An 8,579-nucleotide genomic window follows, 5' to 3' on the forward strand; every position below is an offset into this window, starting at 1 on the left:
ACATCGCACCGTGGTATGGGCAGAGCTCAGAAAGAAATATCCAGAGAAGATGGATCCAACCAAGCTCGAAGGAGAGAAGCTGAAAGATGGCGAATGTCCAACCAAGTTCCTACATGACTTCCAACGAAAATGGCTTGACGAGACAGGGAGTGCTTGGAACGCTAACAGCACCTGTCAGAGCCTATTCAAACTGATGGTTAAAAAGGCCATGCCAGGCGAAGTACAGAGGAAATTGGATGGAGTAGTAGGATTGGCAAAGATGGAGTGGCCACTATTCTCAGAACACATCGTCCATCATGTGGACATGTACAGAAAAGAAAAGCAAGATGTAGAAGAGCTGAGCAAAGTGTTGGCCAACAAACTCACAGCACTGCAACTGGGAGAGCTAACTCAGAAACAAAAGAAAGAAAAAGCAAAGGCTCAGACCCCACTGATGGCGGAAACTGAAGAAACCCTCACTCAGGCCCCAGTCATATCCCAAGTTCTAACCCAACCACAACTAGGTCCAGGACCCCCCACTCAGACGATGCCACGCTGTCCACCCACAACTCAATCTGCATATCCTCCCATCCACGTGCATGTCAACCCAGCAGCAGAATACCGTCGCGAGGATCTGGGAGGCCGAGGCAGGCCAATGCAGCGAGGACGCGGAGGATGGAGAGGAGGCCAACAGCAACGGTACGGCCAACGGAACTATGCCCCCCAAAGACAACAGCAAAATCCACAGGCAGAAGAGCAACAAGGTGAACAGCGTCAACAACAAACCAGACGCCCGCAGTCAACACCAAATATGGCAGAAGAACCCCAAAGACCGTCAAGAGAATGCTGGCAGTGTGGGGAAATGGGCCATTTCAGAAGAAATTGCCCAGCAAATCCATGGTTAGGCCCTGCGGCAGACTGGGATTAGGGGTGCCTAGAGAAACCGGAGGGGAACACCATGACACCAATTATCTCGTTAAAACCGCATGACGAGCCCAATATACCAGTAACAATACTTGGTAAACACCACACATTCATGATCGATACAGGGGCAACATATTCGTGTATTGGAAGTGACGGATGTAAATTGCCCCTTTCTAGCTCATCAATAAGAACAGTAGGTTTCTCTGGGAAGACACAAGTTGTACCCCTCACCAAGCCAATCACGATGCTCATAGCCGATAAAGAAGTTGTGGCACCCATACTATATGCTGCTCAATCACCCGTCAATCTGTTAGGAAGAGACATTTTGTGCCCTCTAGGGGCAAACATCACATGTACAGAAGATGGACTAAGTATTACCTTCCCCGAAGAACCACTCACACAAATGATGACTTTGACAACAGGTCACGATTACAAATACAGGCCCGGTAGAGTTGTACAGGGTCGCGTAATCATACACAAAGACAAACACCCAGTAGTTTATTGGGTAAAACTTACCCCACAGGAATCAGCACTGAAACAGCGGTGGATAGAATGGGAACCGTGGATACGCACCAAGGTAGGGCAAGCTAAAAGCCCAGAACTGCCCCTGCACTGTACACTTCAATATCTCACTGAACTAACTCCTGCAGAGTTTGACTATGATAGGTGTTTTCAGGAAATGATTAACAAACAGCAGTATTCACTAATTAGCAATGACATTTATATAGGACCCCAGGGGGCAGCAGCAGGAGTTACACTTCCACCAGAATTACAAGAATGGTTTCAGGTGAATAACTCCACCCCACACGTCACCTTAATGGTATCTGAGGGATATCAGTCCCATGAGCTAGGCCCTATGGTTAGAACAGCCATGCAGATACCGGAGTGGGAGAAAACCGGCAACAAGTATATCCATGTATCCCCAGATGCACAGTATTTAAGAATATCTTCAAAAATATATGACGTAGGAACAGCAGAACGAGTTCTCGTTACAGTTAAGGCGCCCGTGCATCAGATGTTAACTGTAGAACAGGAGGGTCTTTTGGCCCAGGTGCCCCAATGTTTATGGTCCAAACACAAAACAGACGTAGGATTAGTAAAATCTGCACAACCCATACTAATCAAGGTAAAAGAGGGAGCACGTTTGCCATACCAAAGACAATATCCTCTTAAACAACATGCCACGGAGGGTATAGGCCCTATAATAGAAGGTCTGGTGAATGCAGGCGTACTAATAAAAACAAGAAGCGCCTGTAATACACCTATCTTTCCAATAAAGAAGCCACATTCAAACGATTACCGATTGGTGCATGATTTGCGAGCTGTCAACTCAGTTGTGGAGGTTCCCAGACCCGTTGTCCCTGACCCGCACACACTATTATCAAACATCCCACCGAACACAAAATGGTACACAGTCATAGACTTATGTTCTGCATTTTTCAGTGTCCCAATACATAAAGATTCGCAACATTTATTTGCATTCACCTATCGAAATTCGCAGTTCACCTATACACGACTTCCTCAAGGATTCGCAGATTCCCCATCAGCGTTTAACAGAGTGTTAGCACAAGACTTACAGGATCTGCATGTGTCAAGTACACTATTACAGTATGTAGATGATCTACTGATCTGCAGTGATACTAAAGAACAGTGTGAAAGGGACTCTATAACAATACTGACACGACTAGCTGAAGGAGGGCATAAAGTTAGTAAGGATAAGTTACAGTTTTGTCAACCTAGTGTAGAGTATCTAGGAAGACAATTGTGTGGTGACAAGAGACACATAGCTAAATCCCAGATAGAGGCCATAATAAAAACTCCCAAACCACAGACAGTAGGGCACCTGTTGTCTTTTCTGGGGATGGCTGGATACAGTCGACCCTGGATTTGTGATTATGCATTTAAAACAGCTCCACTTCGTGCTCTTATACGTGCTGCTGGTCAACAGGACCAAAAAAGTCAGTTACAGTGGACAGAAGAAGCTGAAGGGGCGTTCATGGCCCTAAAAGGTGACCTAAAATCTGCACCAGCCTTGGGAAACCCAGTATACTCTAAACCTTTTCATTTGTATGTAGCTGAAAGAGCAGGATATGCTAATGCCGTGTTAATGCAGGACACCCCGATAGGGAAGCAGCCCATAGCATACTATAGTACTAAATTAGATAATGTTGAGGCCGGATTACCTCCATGTTATCAAGGGTTAGCGGTAGCCTCGTTTGCATTTCAGAAAGCTTCCTCTGTTACTATGGGACATCCAGTGATTTTATACACCTCCCACCAGCTACATGCTTTACTCACTAGCCAACGATTCGTACTGACACATGCCAGACGCACCGGGTATGAGGTAATACTTTCTGCACCAGAACTGACAATTCAGCGATGTAGTACAGTGAATCCGGCCACCAGAATGGTACTGCCGACAGATGGTACGCCACATGACTGCATTTTAGCAACAAACACATTTATGCGTGCCCGAGACGATTTACATAACACACCGATCCCAGCTGATCTTACTTTGTTTGTAGATGGTTCATGTTTCCGTGATGCTACTGGAAATCACGCCGGTTATGGTGTGGTTCAATTAGAAGATGATGGTGAATCATTCAGAGACATTCAGAGCTTACACATAGCACAACCATGTTCTGCACAACTGGCAGAGATTAAGGCACTGACTGTCGCATGTAAACTAGCTGCTGGTAAAAGATTAAACGTATATACGGACTCAGCCTATGCGTACGGAGTCTGTCATATTTACGGCAACATATGGAAACAGAGAGGTTTTCAAAGAGCTGACGGTACTCCCATCATTCACGGAGATGCCATTTCACAGTTGTTAGAAGCCATGCTTTTACCCACCGCGTTAGCTATTGTTAAATGCCCAGCACATCAAAAAACAAATTCAATCATTGCTATTGGCAACAACAAGGCTGATGAAGCAGCCAGGCAAGCCGCAACAGGTAGTGGTATCACGATGGGGCCTGTAATCTTGGCGGAAGACATAGAACCACTTGTAACCATTCCGTCTCTTATATTAGCACAAGGTAGGGCTTCTCCTCAGGAGAAATCTATATGGGCCAAAAGAGGGGCTTCATACAAAGCCTCACCTGGTCCTCTACAAGGACTATGGCGCAGTCATCAGGGGCATTTTGTGCTGCCTATCTCGTTACTTGGGTTTGCTATTAGAAATGCGCATGGCATTAGCCATTGCGCAAGGGGGGAAGTGATTAGATGTCTACAAGAGAACTGGTGGTCACCGTATTTAGCGGCCACGGTAGACAGAACTTTAGCACAATGTGACGTCTGTGCAAGATTAAATGTTAGAAAAACTTTTTCAGCCCCAATAGCACATATTCCAGTTCCGGATGGACCTTTTCGGCACTTAATGATTGATTACGTAGACATGACAATGCGAATACAGAAAATGAGATACATTCTTGTAGTAGTTTGCAGATTTAGTAGGTGGATAGAAGCAGTTCCAACAGCTGGAGAAGATGCACGATCAGTGGCAAAATTTTTGTGTAAAGAAGTATTCCCCAGGTTTGGCATCCCGGACACATTAAGTTCAGACAACGGTTCAGCCTTTGTGGCAGATATAGCCAGAATAGCTTTCAGGATGCTGGGAATCAGGCAGAGATATGGGTGCGTATATCACCCACAGAGCCAAGGTAGTGTAGAACGTGCGAATGGCACGCTGAAAGCAAAGATAGCCAAAAATTATGCAAGACAGCCAGCTGAACTGGTTGCAAGCTTTACCAATAGCACTAATGAGTATGAGATCAAGTACTAACCGAATAACACACTTAACCCCGCATGAAATGCTAACGGGTCGACCCATGCCAGTGCCGCACACGAGGGGCCCCATCGATGGGCCCTCTCTTGAAAAATTGGAAAGGGAGCTGAAAAGCTACCTACAGCAGCTAACCCAAATCTATAAAGCTGTATTCCAACAGGTGAAAGGAGCCACAGAGGAGAGAGAGGCGGAGATCGCTGAGGAACTGCAGAAAATCTCTCCAGGAGACTGGGTATACGTGAAGGTGTTCAAAAGAAAGTGGAACGAGCCCAGACGAGACGGACCATTCAAAGTCCGACTAGCCACCAGAACAGCCGTAAAAGTTGACGGTAAGAAGTTTTGGTTCCACCTAAATCATTGCTGCAGAGCAGAAGATCCTGAAAGGACACAGGAAGCCTTTAGAAGAAGAGCAACAGTTCCGGGGTTGAAAGGGGCAGGTGACACCGCCCCGCAGGAGCATGAACAACACCGGGACGGGGAAGGCGAGGCCTCCCCTCAGGGAGTCAGGCGATCTCAAAGACTGGCCGGACGAGGAGAAAAAGGGAGCGCTTCAACTGGAAGCACTTCAACCAACAGCGCCACCAGCAGTCGATCCACTAGCAGTGGACCAGAAAGACAATGAACAACAGACACTTAAAATAGAGTTAAAAATAATGTCGAAACCTAGGCCAGGGAAGAAACAGAACAGGCAGGGGATGAGAAAGGGAAAGCAGGATGAGGTTGACCTGTGGGTATTGGGGGGTAGCCTCTTTATGTTAATATCAGCAATATGCTTAATGATACTGGCATACAGAATGCACTATGTTGACCCCCCTCAGAGCAGCAGGCCATCCCAGGAATCCACCAAAAAACCCATGCCTGACAGATTCCTAAACCACACATACACCAAGGAAGAAAAAGAGACATTGGCAAGATGTGCTCTGGCCACAGGGGTATTGGCTGCAGATCAAGGGGAAATTGTCATGGGGAAAAAGACAAATCTGACATACACGAAAGTTGTCCCAAGACATCTGGCACTGACTGTAACCTCAGAGAAAACCAGAATCTATAGCTGGGCAGTAGGAGACAAATGCCCCACAACAGGGTCAATAACCATTACGGTCATCTGCCGCCTGCCAGCACACTGTGAGGACACACTCAATGGGAGAATCATGATGCTGGCAAAAGCTAAGAGAGTAGTCAAGCTTACTGGGACTTACAGGCAGAGAAGGGATGTGTCAGGGGGTAGGGCTGTCACCATCAACAGGGTGAAAACGACACAATGGGGCTCAAATATGTTCTACCAGTGGCTAAACTTCTCTGCCAGACAAGTGAGTAATGAAACATGTGTGGCATGCTATAATGCTAAAAGGTTGCCTAGTTTAAGACCAATTCCAGGAAGTCAAATAGGAGAATGTCCAAAAATCGAACATTGCTTTGCACCATGTGCCATGTTTTTGGCAGGACGCCACAATCAAAAGACCGTCGGTTGGAGCCAAGATACACAAGTATGTCCGGTTAGATTAAATATATCCGCCGCGTCAAAAGAAGAATACCCTCTACCTCCGGTAGTGAGGATTCCACCGGACCTAGTATTTCCTTTCTGTATAGTGAGAGGAGAAAAGCTGCGACAAACGGTCACACGTACAACTCCAAAACTAACCGACCGAAAGGGTCTAGTGCAGTGTAGAAACATAACATGGTACCCAAGCGACAAAAGTGGAAACGGAAACAAAACAGAGTACCTCAAACTATGTAATACCACAAAGAAGGCAAATTTCCAATGTCAACAACTAGTAGTAAATGGAAAGAGGGTTAGGGAGGGGGATTGGGCACCCCTGGACCTAGCCCTTAACAGACGGGGGCGGGGCCGCAAGGTCCCAAAAGGGCACGTTAAAATTTCCATATAGTGCTGGGGAGACGACTGAAGGCCCCCGTGTCTGAGGAAGTATGAATTAACATACTGCTCTGGTACCGTCTAGTCAGCACTGTGTCGCCAGTAAGAGGTTGGCACTGTGTGGTACGTGGACGACAGTCCACACCTAGCAGAGGGGCGTGATAGACGACCTCTGTGAATAGGCAAGGCTGGTGAAAACGGTCAAAGTTCTAATATCCATAGCCAAGTGGAATTAGGATCAGACCGTCGGTTCTGAGCTGGGTGACTAACAATCATTACAGTGTCCGGGATCGCTATCGACTGGGTCACCGGCCGGTCGGGTCGCAGATGGCAGTAAGACCACGAGATGGCCGCCGCGCTCGGCTCAATGTACAGTCAGGCCACTACAAGCCAAAAGCGAATGCGTTAGTAGGCGAGTAGTGCTTCTGTGATCGGTGGGCTTTGAAAAGAAGACACCGGGAAGCAGAAGGCTGAGCTCTCATTCCAGGGGTGGCTGGCTTGAGACCTCGGACGGAACGGGGTCTAGCCCGGGACTGCGCCCTGGGTGGGAGGTCCGAAAGACTTAAGCGTATCTATCAGCTAGAGGAGACGCAAATCTCACAATACACAATTCCAGATTATTCTGGGGGAACCGTCCCAATAGGGGACATGTTTTGGATATGTGAAAAAGATGAGCAAATTCGCACTCACCTTCCAAACAGCTGGGAAGGGATCTGTGCACCCACAATGCTAACAGGGAAAATAACAGTTTTAGCCCCATCAACATTATCAGGAGATAGGAAAAAGAGAGACATTGGCCAAAAATGGAAAACAGATGATAAGGTTTACATAGCATGGAATCAAGAACCGTTTGGTGCGCCCGATGACCATAAAGCCATAAGCGAGTCCTGGATAATTTCAGGGCAAATCGCAGGGTCAGTACCGTTTTACGGACAAATAATTAACGCGCAGTACCTCGCTCGTAACAGTAGGTGGATCAATTACATGTGGTACAACCAACAGCGGTTTATTAATTACACCATACGCGCGCTTGAGGGTGTGAGAGAACAACTGCATGCTGTATCTCTTATGGCTCTGCAAAATAGGTTTGTAATTGAAACACTCCTAGCCGAAGATCAGGGAGTATGCCAACAAATAGGTGAAGAATGCTGTTCAGTAATACCTATGCACACTGGAGAAGGAGGGAACCTTACAACGGCTTTGTCCAAACTCAAACTACTACGCGATTAGGGAGGGGGATTGGGCACCCCTGGACCTAGTCGCGAACAGACGGGAGCGGAACCGCGAGGTCCCGAGGGCACGCTAAATCAGTATATAGTGCTGGGGAGAGGACTGAAGGCCCCCGTGTCTGGTGAAGTATGAATTAACATACTGCTCTGGTACCGTCTAGTCAGCACTGTGTCGCCAGTAAGAGGTTGGCACTGTGTGGTACGTGGATGACAGTCCACACCTAGCAGAGGGGCGTGATAGACGACCTCTGTGAATAGGCAAGGCTGGTGAAAACGGTCAAAGTTCTAATATCCATAGCCAAGTGGAATTAGGATCAGACCGTCGGTTCTGAGCTGGGTGACTAACAATCATTACAGTGTCCGGGATCGCTATCGACTGGGTCACCGGCCGGTCGGGTCGCAGATGGCAGTAAGACCACGAGATGGCCGCCGCACTCGGCTCAATGTACAGTCAGGCCACTACAAGCCAAAAGCGAATGCGTTAGTAGGCGAGTAGTGCTTCTGTGATCGGTGGGCTTTGAAAAGAAGACACCGGGAAGCAGAAGGCTGAGCTCTCATTCCAGGGGTGGCTGGCTTGAGACCTCGGACGGAACGGGGTCTAGCCCGGGACTGCGCCCTGGGTGGGAGGTCCGAAAGACTCAAGCGGAACATGTGATTAATTCTAACTGGAACACCAAAACTGAACAATGGTGGGATTGGCTTAAAAACCTGTCATGGAGCAAGGTCCTGAGGGGTGTAGGGATAGTGGTAGCCTGTATCCTTTTGATTATATTAATAACAG

The sequence above is a fragment of the Borostomias antarcticus genome (assembly GCF_949987555.1).
Source record: "Borostomias antarcticus genome assembly, contig: scaffold_112, whole genome shotgun sequence".
Classification (NCBI taxonomy): Eukaryota; Metazoa; Chordata; class Actinopteri; order Stomiiformes; family Stomiidae; genus Borostomias; species Borostomias antarcticus.